Genomic DNA, 14,307 nt, shown 5'->3' with positions numbered 1-14,307 from the left:
CAGAAATATAACCCACAGCAAGGAAACCATATACTCCCAAAGGTAGACTAGTCTCCCAGAACAACTGGAATCATTGGTGATGATTGCAGATAATTATTTCAGGATTTCAGATGCAGGCACTTGCTCTATGGAAATCTCATTTGTAATCTTGGATCTTGGGTTTTGTCATTACTTCGCTATGAGATCAGAAACCACCTAAGGTAGACAGCAACATTTGATTACCTTGTACTTCCCAATATTAATCACCATTTGTCCTATTTAAGATAGGATAGTCTTACTTAACACTGATATATTTCCTGACCAGTACAGCACTGGACACTCAGATCAGTGGGGAGGCAATAAATCCCAAACTAAAAGAACCAGACATTCAAATTGATTCTGTGGCAAGCAGAGCTGTCCTTGGTGCTGTCAACATAGAATCATGATCATGCACAGCCTTGTGTCAGCATCACTCTACATAAAAACAGGTTCTTGCACCTAAGCCCCACAATGCCAAGTGGAATTGTCATTGTATAATCTACAGGAGAATACCTTTTCCAAGCAATTTGGAAAGGTGCCATTTGGGGCACAGGATCTAGAGACATCCAACCTGAGCTATGGGCCAATTATCATTATTTGGTTTCTTTAGAAATAAATTCTTCAGAAATAAAAGTGGTTTGTTCTCTTTCTTGACACATGAGATTTTATATGTTGAATGAGATCATATGTGAGCAAGTCCCCATGTTACAAACTCATCCTTAGTTCAGAACAGCAGTTTTTGGATTCAAGTTGCCTCTTCTGACTTACATTAATCATCCTCCTTTCAGTTTACTGTGATAAAGGCTTAATTACAACATTGTTGGACTGGAAAAGGGAAGTAGAATCATAGAATCATAGAGTCATAGAGTTGGAAGGTACCTCATGGGTCATCTAGTCCAACCCCCTGCACTATGCAGGACGCTCACAACCCTATCGCTCATCTACTGTAACCTGCTACCACCTTCAGCCTTCATAGAATCAGCCTCTCCATCAGATGGCTATACAGCTTCTGTTTAAAAATGTCCAAAGATGGAGAACCCACCATCTCCCGAGGAAGCCTGTTCCACTGAGAATCCACTCTAACTATTAGAAACTTCTTCCTGATGTTTAGATGGAATTTCATCCCATTGGTTCTAGTCCATCTCTCTGGGGCAAGAGAGAACAACTATATTGGTGTATTTGGTTTTATTTACCTAAATGCAAAACTTTACATTTGTCCCTATTGAACTTCATTTTATTCAGATTAGCCCACTTCTCGAGCCTATCAAGATCATCCTGTATTCTGATTCTGTCTTCTCTTGTGTTTACTACTCCTCCTGTGCTGCCCTAGCCTGGCACACATAGGGTTAGTGCAAGGGCAAGCACGGTTACAAAGTCAAGCACGTTCAAAGTGCGTACCAGAGAGTAGTCAAAAGTCCAGTCCGGGTCTTATCAGGAATTGCTAGTGGAGAACCGAAAGAGTTGTCGTTTATCTTTACCAAGGTCAAGCCAGGAATCTGTGGAGCATTCAATCAAAGCGTAGTCTAGTCGGGTGAAGCAAGGTCAAGCCAGGAATCAGTCAAGCAGAGCTTCACTGAAGCATTGGTGAGCAGGAATCCAGTCAAGGCAACGGGTGGACATATGCACAAAGTTGCAGCCACACTGGGAAGCACCTTGGCTGTGCTTAAGAACAAGCTGAGCTGTCACACCAAGTGGCTGCACCTGGCACTCAGCCTTCCTCCGATGAATGAGCCCCACCTGAGCCCAACCTAGCCTGTTGCTGTAGTCTAAGCCGAGCACTTTGCCTGCGTGTTGCCAACGTTGTCCTCCTGCATTCCCTCCTGCGCTCTGGAGATGAGTCTGGGCTGTTCAGGGGTGTTGCTGCAGGCTGAGGTAATGCTGGTGCAGAGGGCATGGTACTTGTCTGGCTGGGACCTGGTTGTGGCTCCCTATTGGGACTTGCCTCTCTAAGTAGCACCCTGCTGCTTTGCTCCAGCTCCTCCACTTCTTCCTCCGAGGGAGCTGGCAGAATGAGCTCAGGGCGTGGTGCAGAGGCACCCGCTGGAGACGGGGCCATGACACCTCCCAGTTTAGTATCGTCTGCAAATTTAATAAATATCTCATTGAATCCCTAAAATTTAATCTATTAAAATCCAATATTTCTCCAAATTTTATGGAAAGCACGTCCTTCATTTTTGTGACCTCCCATATTTGTATCAATATCTGCTATGAAGGCTAATGGACATACTGTATATTTACATATGGCCTGAAGAACAATAACTTTCTAGAAATCTATTTTCTTGGTCAAAATAAAGGCTTTTTGAATTTATCTCATTACTTGCCATTGATGTCTTCTTGTCATTTTCTTTAAAAGGCTAGAATTTAGGGAAGTATCCAGGTTATTACTTGAGGCCCAGTGAACCAGGCAAGCCTAGTGATTTGTCTTCATGTTATGTTTGGCTTGGATGGTGTGAGCAGGGGCCCAGAGTGAATTTTTGTTAGTCTATGATGACCCTCAACAACTCTGCAAACATCATTGTAAGTAGAAGCAGCTATTTAGGTATTACACAGTGTAACTTTATTAAACCTCACCTACACTGTTTTACCAACACTAACTCTCCCTAACCTAATGGACATCAACTCTTTGCGGAATAGTATGCTGCCATGAACTTTTGTTCTCACATTATTCACAGTATAAAATTTCCACACTAAAATACTGTTAGGATCTGATGGATACTAGAAAACTCCATATACATTGAACAATAATAGCACTTCAAAATGGCTGAATGGATTTCAATATGCACTTTGCAATGATGGCTATGGTAAAATTCTGCTTAGAGTGAAATTATTTTTGAAAAAAGATTACTCCAGCTGAAATGTAAAATGTGTATTTTATAATATGCTTAATGCTCTCAAGTGTAGGATGAAATGCCTCTTGTAAATTTATAACAGATTTATTTTACATTTGTGTTTTGTAAAGTTATCTAAAATGTGTGGTCCTTGCGTATCTATTTCAATTATACTGGTATATAAAAGAAGAAACATTTCATGGGTGATTCATATGTTTTCTCACTTGTGGATTTATGGTTTTGCTTTCACTCTCTTCAGAATACACCACAAGCTTATTTATAATAATCCATTATGATCAATGATGTTGAAGTACAGTACAGAATGGTTTATTATGAAGATGCTTGCTTGCTGCTTTTGTAATGGACCCTAAACACCACCCAGAATAATGGTCAGCTAGTCTGCAGCCCAATTCTATGTATGTTTATTCAAAAGTAAGTCCCACTGTGTTAAATTGATCTTACTTCCCATAAGAGGTACACAAAATTTCTCCATCACTGACTATAAAACAGTTGGCAGTGCAATCCGTATAGAAATTTTTGGATTAGATTCCACTATCTTTCCCAAAAATAAAGAAGGAAGAAAATGTTCCCATTGACTATCAAAAGAGAGATACTGGGGAGCATGGGACTTGCATGGCGAAGTTGAGTAAAAAAGCTACCTAGATCTATTTCAAGATTCTATTTCAAGTAAATTGCTGTTGGCATTCTGGCTAATTTAAGATTAAGGGCATTAAAGGTAAAGGTAAAGGTATCCCCTGTGCAAGCACCGGGTCATGTCTGCAGCCAACAGAAACAGCATCCTGCCCTCCTCCAAATGACAACCTTTCAAATACTTAAAGAGGGCTATCATGTCCCCTCTCAACCTCCTTTTCTCCAGGCTGAACATTCCCAAGTCCCTCAACCTATCTTCATAGGGCTTGGTCCCTTGGCCCCAGATCATCTTCGTCGCTCTCCTCTATACCCTTTCAATTTTATTTACGTCCTTCTTGAAGTGAGGCCTCCAGAACTGCACACAGGACTCCAGGTGTGGTCTGACCAGTGCCGTATACAATGGGACTATGACATCTTGTGATTTTGATGTGATGCCCCTGTTGATACAGCCCAAAATGGCATTCGCCTTTTTTACCACTGCATCACACTGCCTGCTCATGTTTAGTTTACAATCCACAAGTATCCCAAGGTCTTGTTCACACACAGTGTTACCTAGAAGCGTATCCCCCATCCAGTAGGTATGCTTTTCATTTTTCTGACCCAGATGCAGAACTTTACACTTATCTTTATTAAATTGCATCTTGTTCTCATTTGCCCATTTTTCCATTGTGTTCAGATCTCGTTGAACTCTGTCTCTATCTTCTGGAGTATTTGTCAGTCTTCCCAATTTGGTGTCATCTGCAAACTTGATGAGTAGTCCCTCCACCCCTCATCTAGATCATTATGAAATATGTTAAAAAGTACCGGACCGAGCACCGAGCCCTGAGGTACCCCGCTACTCACCTCCCTCCAGTCTGATGAAACACTATTGACAACAACTCTTTGAGTGCGGTTCTCTAACCAATTCCCTATCCACCTAACTATCTGAAAATCCAGATTGCAGTCCTTCAATTTATCCATCAGAACATCATGAGGAACCTTATCAAAAGCTTTACTAAAATCCAAGTAAACGACATCAACCATGATCCAGCAAACCTGTTACTTGGTCAAAAAAGGAAACCAGGTTGGTCTGACAGAACCTGTTGGAGACAAATCCATGCTGACTTCCCTAGATTATCTGAATGTACACCCCTATTTTGAAGTGAAAATGGAGTTTTCTAAGTTTAATTTTGGCAGCCTAGTTGATGCTATACCCCCACTTGTCAAATTAAATCCTACTCGTAGTTTTAGCTCTATTTGTGAAAGTTATGGGTGATTGGAAAGTCTAGGAATTATATTTGATTTCCTTTGCTTACAGGCCATCCTGCACATTAGGAAGTGGAGACCAGTGAGCTATAGTCAACACTGCTTCCCCCTCAACCAACCCAGATCTCATAATTTCTTTCCTCGACTTGCATTGGTGGGAGGATCTTTTCTTATTAGAACAGGAAACAGATTGATGATGGGAAGGAGTTTTCATATTTCTCTATTTTACACAGTATTTTATTCTGTATTTTATACAGAAAATACCTGAAGTTATTGGTTCTGGTTGCATAAGAAGAATAGTATGTGTCTGAATCGAGATAGAACCCATTCATGAGTGTGTGATAAATATAAATGGGGAAAACATGTGTTACAAAAAAACAAAATTGGTTAATTAATATGACTCTCTTTGTATTTTAATAAGTTGTTTAGATACTATTGAATGATTAAATATAGTTGTTTACATTGCCTATTAGTATAATGATGCAATGTAAGATAAAATGGTTTGGTAATGGAAAAAGAAATACATAGTTGTCTTGAGTTGGCAGGATCTGAATTAGCAGACATTATAAAAGGGAGAAATTTGGAGTTTGATATTTGTTTTTGCACTGGAATTAAAAATATATATTATTGTAAGCTGTGTTGAACCAGGGGGGAAGTGGAATATAAAGTTTTTAATAACCAAAAACACCCACAAAAGAACAAATATATTGTTAATACATTACATTCTAAGGCAAATGTCATTGAACTGCTTCCTATTTTTCTGCTGCTATGACCAGTATTCATATTCCCCTGAAGTAGAAGTTACTATGAGAATCTAAATACATTTTCAAAAAATTCGGCTTCGACAACTAAACAAAACCTTGAGATACGTACAAAGCATGGACCTATTATATGCAGGAATAAAGCAGGTTATTTCTAAACTACCAAATAAAGCTTCAGGGAAGTCTGGTTTTACTATCAGATTTTACAAAGCACTGTTCCTTAAACTAGTCCCAGATGCACAGTTCAGGTTTGTGCACCTCATCTCTCCTTCCTCCTTTATGTGAGGCAATAATATCTTTTATTCACAAACCTGGGAAAGATGTCCTTGAATGTACTAACCATAGACAGTTAAGCCATTAAACCTTGATTATAAAGTTCTCCCCCAAGATCTGATACATGGGGATCAATCCAGTTTTATGGAACTTCCATTAGCACCAGTAGCAGCCTGCCTATTTCAAAAGGCAAGATGTCTGTCAAGCACTTTGATCTTAAGAACATTGGCTTCAAAATAAGGACCTGATCTCTTACTGATTATGTACATAGTCTAGTCTCTCTTGCATATTCATAATATATTCCCAAAGTATAGTTAATGAGGACTTTTATATGTGAAGAAGAAGCAGCATTGGTTCTTGTGTGCTGTTTTTCTCTACCTGAAGGAGTCTCAAAGCGGCTTACAATCGACTTCCCTTTCCTCTCCCCACAATAGACACCCAGTGAGGTAGGTGAGGCTGAGAGAGCCCTGATATTACCGCTCGGTCAGAACAGCTTTATCAGTGCTGTGGCGAGCCCAAGGTCACCCAGCTGGCTGCATGTGGGGAGATTCAAACCCAGCTCACCAGATTAGAAGTCCGCATTCCTAACCAATACACCAAGCTGGCTCTCTTACATGTACCCAGATATGAATATTCCTTCTGGGTTGCTGAGCATAGCACTGGCAGTAAAATCCATGTGTGCCAATCTTGCACACATTTAACATATAGCTAGTCCACTAATTTCAGGGATATCAGGTTCTTGACCTTTAGGGCCCTGAAGGACTGCCTAATATACCTGAGGACTGCCTAAATGACTACATCCCCTAAAGAGCACTTTACTCTGCCAACATAAACAGGCTTCTGATCCCTGGTCTGAGAGATGTACATTTGACCTCATCTGGAGCCTTCTCACTACCTGGTGGAATGTGATCCTGGAAGATCTATCGGACCTATAAGAGCTTTCATAGTTCCAAAGTGTTGTTTTAATATTCATTTAATTATTGTTTTAATATTCATTGTTTTCCTGAAATACTGTAAACCAGTGGTCCCCAACCTTTTTTAGGCTGGGGACCGGCAGGGCATTGGGCCGCGCCCGCAGGGACCGCGCCCGCGCGGGCCACGCCCACGCTTCGGGCCGCGCCCGCGGCCGCGCCCGCGGATCGGGCCACACCCGCGGGCCGCGCCCGTCGATCGGGCCGAGAGGGCGCGGCCTGCACGGGCGCGGCCCGGCCCTGATTCCTTCTCCCCGCCCTCCCGCAGTAAGTCGCTTCCCGGGCCGCAGGCTTGCGGCCTGGGAAGTTTTTTACTGCGGGGGTGGGGGGGGGCGGGGAGAGGGAGCCACGGCCCGGCGCCATGGCCTTTGCGGCCCGGCGCCGGGCCGCGGCCCGCAGGTTGGGGACCACTGCTGTAAACCACCCTGAGATAGCTACACCAAGATGGGGGGAGGGGTAAAAATTGAGTTAATAAAAAACCCTAATTCTAAATTAAATCTTCAAATGTGTTTATTTATTTAGTCATACCTTCTTAGACCAGAATACAAAAACATAACAAATTAAATCTTAAAACCAAAGTCACATATTTTTATTAAGATCAAAGTAATGTTTATTTACTTCACTTACTATCCCCCTTTCTCAGTGATCCTCAAGGTGGGTTACTTTTTACAAAAAAAATCAATTCAGCAGGATAAGACATCTAATAAAAATGTGGCATGACCAGGACATGGGACAATGTGAAATCATCTAGAGCAGTGGTTCCCAACCTGGGGGTTGGAACCCCTTTGGGGGTCAAATGACCCTTTCACAGGGGTCGCGGCAGGGGGAGCAGCTGCCACTATTGCCGGTCCTCCTGCAGGCACCCTTGCTCAGCTGCCAACTGCTCCAGCAGTGCCTCCAGCCCAGCTTGGTAGGACAAGAAGAACTGAACTGAGAAACACTGTAAAAAAAAACAGTATATATACAATCATGAACAATGGATCTTCACGCCATCGGTCAGTTTCAGTTTAATTTCTGTGAAAGAACACTTGCATAATTTTATGGTTGGGAGTCACCACAACATGAGGAACTGTATTAAAGGGCCATGGCATTAGGAAGGTTGAGAACCACTGCTCTATTGAGTTAGTCCAGAATAGGCCCACTGATTTCAATGCGCCTAGACTGGAGTGACTCTGCAGAAGTGTGTTGCGTTATTTTAGTTGATTTTAATCTAAGGTATTACATCATTTCCTATTTGGATTCTACTCTGGACTAACATAAATAAATAAATTTCCAGAGAAAATCTTTCCCAGGTAAGTGATGACAGGCCCTTCTCCTCATCATTTCCTCACTTCATGTAAATTTATTATCAAAACATTTTCTGATTAAAGAACCATAATTTACTTTTGGATTTAAGAATTTATAACCTGACTTTGCATGTACCTTGAGATGGATGACAAAAATCAATTAAAACATTCCAAATTAAACCAAATAGAATAAAAGTCCCCAAATGTCTCCCTTTTCTGTTAGCTATGCTCTGACAAGAAAAAGTAGCTAGGCTCTTCCTAAGTTTAGTCATGGAACTAAAATAAAAGACATTTGCCTTTTTTACTGCTGCATCACACTGCCTGCTCATGTTTAGCTTACAATCCACAAGTACCCCAAAGTCTCGTTCACACACAGTGTTACCTAGAAGCGTATCCCCCATCCAGTAGGCATGCTTTTCATTTTTCTGACCCAGATGCAGAACTTCACTTATCTTTATTAAACTTCACTTATCTTTATTAAACTTCACTTATCTTTATTAAATTGTATCTTGTTCTTATTTGCCAATTTTCCCATTGTGTTCCTGAGAAGTGACTTCATTACACTGGTGATGATATGCCTACACACCATGTCCCTGCCTCCATCCACCCAAAAGTTACAAGGATCAGCCTGGCAACCCTACTTCCCATGCTCCACAGTGTGAACATGAAGACACAGAGATATCTGGTTAAACAGTGTTGCAGCTACACTTTCATGTCAGAAGAACATATGAAACAAAAGTGGTATGGTATACACAAGCTATTAATAATAAAATAATAGACTTCAAATGTATACATTGCTATCTAAAGTATGTGGAAATAGTAGAAATTATGAGAATATGATTACATATTGAAGACCCCAAAAGACTCTCCCCTGAGGACTACCATTTTTGTTATGATTTGAACCCTCCCCCTTTTTGTGCACATGCGCACCTGAATTGAACATTTGTAGCTGGCAAAATTTTGGAACAAATAATCAAACACTCAGTCCTTGAGCAGCTGGAACTGAGAGCTATGATTTCTAAGACTCAGCATGGGTTTTTCAAGAACAAGTCATGTCAGACCAACCTTATATCTTTCTTCAAGAAAGTGACTACCTTGCTGGATCAGGGGAATGCCACAGACATAGTTTAGCTGGATTTCAGTAAAGCTTTTGATAAGGTTCCATATGATATTCTTGTTGACAAGTTGGTAAAATGTGGTATGGATTCTAATTCTGTGAGATGGATCAATAACTGGTTGAGAGATCGTACCCAGAGAGTACTTGTTAACAGTTCAGCATCTTCTTGGAAAAGAGTGACAAGTGGAGTACCTCAAGGATCTGTCCTGGGCCTGTGTTGTTCAACATATTTATAAATGATTTGGATGAGGGATTAGAGGGGATACTTATTAAATTTGCAGATGATACTAAACTGGGAGGGGTAGCAAACACAACAGAAGACAGAATCAGAATACAGGATGATCTTGATAGGCTTGAGAAGTGGGCTAAACTAAATGAAGTTCAATCGGGACAAATGTAAAGTTCTGCATTTAGGTAGGAAAAACCAAATACATCAATATAATATGGGGCAGACTTGTCTTGGCATTAGCATGTGTGAAAATTGATCTAGGACTCTTAGTAGACCATACATTGAACATGAGTCAGCAGTGTGACTTGGTGGCTAAGAAGGCAAATGGGATTTGGGGCTGTATCAAGCACATTATAGTGTCCAGATCACGGGAGGTGATGGTACCGCTGTACTCTGCTCTAGTTTGGCCTCACTTGGAATACTGTGTTCAGTTTCGGGCACCCCAATTGAAGAGGGATGTAGAGCGTGTACAGAGGAGGGCATCAAAGATGGTTAGGGGAGCTTGGTCTGTTTAGCCTAGAGAGGAGACAACTGAGAGGGGATTTGATAACCATCTTCAAGTATTTAAAAGGCTTCCATGTGGAGTAGAGTTATTCCTTCTTGCCCCAAAGGAACGGACCAGAACCAATGGGATGAAATTAATTCAAAAGAAATTCCGTCTAAACATCAGGGGATCTGATAACCATCTTCAAGTATTTAAATGGCCACAATGTAGAGGGACAGACCAGAACCAATGGGATGAAATTATTTCAAGAGAAATTCTATCTAAACATCCGGAAGAAGTTCCTGACAGTTAAAGCAGTTTCTCATTGGAACAGACTTCTTTGGGAGGTGGTAGGTTCTCCATCTTTGGAACTTTTAAAACAGAGGCTGGATAGCCATCTGATGGAGAGGCTGGTTCTGTGAAGGTTCAAGGGGTGACAGGTTACAGTGGATAAGCAATAGGGTTGTGAGTGTCCTGCATAGTGCAGGGGGTTGACCCAGGAAGTCCCTTCTAACTCTATGATTCTATTCTATGATTCTAAGTATAATTTGCTTAAAAAGGCTGTCATAGACCAACTGTCAGCATACTTGGAAAAAGCTTCTGTCCTAGTTTGTATTTGTACATATCTAAATGTCTAAGTTCCTCAATGGAACACTTTATATTCTCAGCACTAAAAAGGAAAAAGCTCCCTTCTACAACATCATCATAACATATAAAAGAGTGTTGGTACTTCCAACTATGTGTTCTAAAGCCTCCAGCTATAACCCTGCCTATGCGAGGAGGGTTTGGAATATATATCAAGCAGCCTGATGCGGTGGGGGGGGGGGGAGCCTCCCTGTAGCCTGATGAGGCAGTGGGGGGGGGAGTCAGCGAGTTGTTGTCTCAATGGGAAAGATGCTTGCTGGCTCCTTAAATCCTCCCACCCCCCATAGTGGTGCCCATAACATTTCAACATGCACCAGGTTTCACTGCTAGTAAATAAAGAATTTATTTTCAGGCTTTCACAGCCTCAAAAGATTGGACTTTATCCTCACATTTCAGTGCTAACACCTTTCCCCCTCCTCATCCCATGCAAAAAAAAAAAAAGGGGGGGAGATAAAAAGTTATTCCTCTGGCCCAATCTTTGTAGCCAGGTTTGGACTCGTCCCATCATCCCAGCCTCATGGTTGAGCCCTCGTCTCTTTGCTCTGAACTCTCTGCTCTACAGATCTACTGTTGTACTATCCTCCTCTGCCTGGCCAATTTCACAACCTGAAGCAGCTTGTTCATCAATAACAACCTCCTCTCTCCCCCCTTCTCTTCAGGACAGGTTTCCATGTCTTATGTAAGGTATTCAGAAGCGGGTTTTCATAGTAGCCCATGTCATGGGCCCTGCAGTTCATGGTGCCCCACAGTGCTGTATGGTTATTTTCAGATTGCTTTCCTTTTTATGCTAAGGAAGTTTAAGTTTAAGATTATACTAGTAAATGTTTTCAGCAAAGTGAAGCTGCCAGTGGCTTCCGAAGTTCTAACTGTCCCTGGGAAGGGTGCCCCACACTTACTTGTGCAGCTCATGGCAGACTCTGCTAAGGCCTCACAAATCTTTAAACCAGCTCTGGTGCTTTGGGTCTGGCAAATCCTTACACCAAGCTTGACTGCAATACATTTATTTGTCATTTTTGTTCTGCCTAGTCATAAACATTAATTTTTTCTCTTTTTCTATTTGTAATTTAAAAGAAAGTTTAAGAGTCTCCCCTCCATTTTCTTGAAGTGCTGATCTGAATCTGTATCTTAGAATACTTAAGCTGAACAATCCCGGTATATAGGTATCCAAAATACACGCATTTGGTCCATGTAAACCAATCCTTATGCACAGTATAGCCCCAACATGTGCATACCTAGTTGAGTAACAATGCCCAACTGGCAGAAGATCCTGTAAGCAACTCAAATCCATTTATCAAATTTTATAACTATGTATTTAATGATAATGTTAAGGATTGGTTTGAAGCATTGCAGTCAAGGAGAGCATGGCAACAGTTATTATTTGAACCTGGTTTTACCTCATGCTGAGGCAGAAAACCAGTTACGAAAAGCAAAAAGGAACTATGGCAGAATGACAACGTCTATGTTGCAAATGTCTCTGTATTTAGGGAGAACATTAGTTTCCCCCCAGCAGTGGTACATTTAGAGAAGATCAGCTGTGGGGTATGGGTGTGAAAAAGTATCAAACAGGCATAATTAAAATGTTCCAGTTAAATGTTTCCTGCAAATGAAATTGTACATGAAAGGTAATAAGAGTGCATGCAGACTTACCTGATCACAATCATTTATAAAATGGAGCCATCAAGGCTGTCAGAATTTTATATAGAAGGAGCAAGCAGAAAAGCACGTTGAGTATTTGCAGAGGAAAAGGATGAGAATTGCTGTTTTATGTGGATGATAAAATGATGTTTCTGCTGTAACCAGTAAAACCATTTCTCTTTTTATTACAGTACCCCTAATTATAATAGCTGTATCATCATTAATTAACATGTAATAGCTGCATGGTTATTAATAACAAATCATGGAATCAATTTAAATTGTCAGAACGTTGGATGTTATCCTAAAGTTGTTAAGGCTGCAGTCCTCTGTACACTTACTTGGCAGTAAGTCCCAGTTAACTCAGTGATACTTCCTTCTTAGATTCAGATTCAGAGTACCTTTATTGGCATAAAATTGCAAAGCATAAAATGAAAATTTCAAACAGTTTCAGATGTAAAATCTATCATAAAAGATTTTCATTTAAAATTGCCAGTAAAAACTTTGCTACTTTTATAATAGTTGCTGTGCCCCTCACATTTAGTATAATTTTAATCCAGTGTTTCTCATTAACACAGCTAAATTTCAATTTCTTCAGATAATTAGCTAACGGGCGACGAAATGCTTCAAACTTGGGACACACCAGAAGTATATGGTACAACGTTTCAGGGACACTACATCCATGTAAACAGTATCTCTCCTGAGGAGGGATCTTCAAAAATCTACCTCGGGTGACATTTGAGGGAAAGATGTTTAAGCGAGGTAGTAGAAATGCTCTTCTTAACTGATGTGTCTCCAAAATTTGGAGATACATGGGCATGGATTTGTAAGATAAGGGAATATCCCAGAAGCGGAGAGAACATACACTGTTGTTAGAGGAGCCCATAAACTGTGTATCCGGATATTCTTTTCTCTGTGATATTAGCTTTAGTATCATCCTTTCGTCTTGCATGCTAAGGGATGAGATGTCCAAACCCATAATTTGAAGTTTTTTGACATTTTGCCCAGCCAGCTTCCTTCTTAGTCAATGTGATTTTTCTTCATGCTTAGTGGCGAGGCCATGGACACAGTGGGTTCCAAGACTACCACCATAGCTGATTTTGATGAGTAGAATTCAGTTATAAGGCACTAAAGAACACAATTTAAAAAAAAATTGCCCACAAAGAGACAAACAATGGAGAAGGAAATTTACAAAGTAAAAGAACATATCTTCCCTAAGCCGGCATTCAAGGGAATCCTGTTTATAGTTTCCTTCAAGTGAATGCACATCATGTTGATAGACGGTCAAAATCTACTACTGAGATCAAAGATCCATTAACAACAAACACAGTTATGTTTATTGTTAATGGATCTTTGATCTCAGTAGTAGATTTTGAATTTAAAACAACTTTAAAACAATTCTGAAAATCACAGACAAAATTCTCAGCAGTAAAAATGATAATCAGCAAAATAAGCAGCATAAACAATATTTATAAATACACAGCATAGGGTCCCCAACCTTTTGGCATATGGGGGCCATATTAGCATGCCGAGTGCCTAAAGAGGGCCACAACTTAAACCAAAAAGTAACAAAATTATTCATCTACGTATTTAGATCAAAAGTAAACATTCAAAGGTAAATGAAGAAATGTTAACTTTAATGCAATCCATTTTGGACCAATATTTCACTACACATGCTTACCTAGTCAGTGTGATTTTTGTAGCTGTTTTCTGTTAGCCAAGGCACTGATGGCTAAGTCAAGGTTTGTGACAGACACCCTTAAAATGTCATGTAAATGTTCATCTTTAAGCCTTGACCTACACTTTGATTGCACAATTTTCACCATGGAAAAAGTTTGTTCACAGATTTATGTGGTGCCAAAGACTGTGAACATGCCCACAGCAAATTTCTTTAGGTTGATAAATATATCAGGTAGACCAGAACAGAAATCTAACAGACTATTTTCTTTGTATATGTCTTTGACCATTTTCTGGTGCTACTTCAAATGGATTCTGAAACATTCTTATTTCCTTTCCAAGCTTATGGCAATCAGTGAATCTGTTCTGAAATTCCACCTGCAATAGGTTCAGCGCTTTGATGTGTCTTTCAATATTGAATTGTAAAAATCCCATCCTTCTCAAATTTTAGTCCATTCAAGCATGAAAAGTTTGAAAAGTTACCATCACT

General features: G+C 40.4%; 1 protein-coding gene across 4 annotated transcripts in view; it reads right to left on the bottom strand.

Moving 5' to 3' along the window:
• The window catches only part of ST18 (ST18 C2H2C-type zinc finger transcription factor), a 210,537-nt gene that overhangs the window by 180,325 nt on the left and 15,905 nt on the right, over positions 1–14,307 (bottom strand). The window lies entirely within an intron of this gene.

Source organism: Paroedura picta, chromosome 9 (assembly GCF_049243985.1).
Source record: "Paroedura picta isolate Pp20150507F chromosome 9, Ppicta_v3.0, whole genome shotgun sequence".
Lineage (NCBI taxonomy): Eukaryota > Metazoa > Chordata > Lepidosauria > Squamata > Gekkonidae > Paroedura > Paroedura picta.
This window is presented reverse-complemented; position numbering and strand designations above follow the sequence as displayed.